This window comes from Neophocaena asiaeorientalis, unplaced genomic scaffold (genome assembly GCF_003031525.2).
Source record: "Neophocaena asiaeorientalis asiaeorientalis breed wild unplaced genomic scaffold, Neophocaena_asiaeorientalis_V1.1 scaffold63, whole genome shotgun sequence".
NCBI lineage: Eukaryota > Metazoa > Chordata > Mammalia > Artiodactyla > Phocoenidae > Neophocaena > Neophocaena asiaeorientalis.
Genome location: NW_020175195.1, coordinates 664,234 through 664,765, shown reverse-complemented (window position 1 = coordinate 664,765; position 532 = coordinate 664,234).

Sequence of the window (532 nt, the reverse complement as noted above, 5' to 3'; positions counted from 1 at the left end):
CAGTGTGACAGAGGGATGAAGGAAACAGAGCACTAGCCCTGCCTTGGGGAGTTACAGTTGACGCTTCTGCTTTTGCACTTGACTCTCCTAAGAAACGGGCTCATCTTTCCCTTTAGCTCTTTCGCTTCAGTTTCCTTGGCAAAACTGAAGAAAAACAAAAAGTCAACGTCAAACCTGAGCGCATCCCCGAGGCCTTTCCACTCCCCTGACCCGGAGGCATTGGTCTCGGCCAACCCCCCACCCCCAATTCCAAGCTCTTTTCACACGCGATCGCGTCAAGGAGAAAACCACTACGATGAACGACCTAGGTTCAGCCCCTTTCCTTTCGGGGCCTCCCCACAGCGCGAGAACCGGGTCCCCAGTGGCGGCCCGCTCCCAGCCTTGCCCGTTCGCGGCCCTCCGCGGGCCCGGGCGCGGGCTGGGCTGGCAGCCGAGGGAACAGCGCGGGGTCGCGAGCAGGCCAGGGACGGTGGCAGAGGACTCGGGCTCCAAGCGGCGGGCCGAGGTCGCTCCGGGGTCCCGCGCCCAGGGG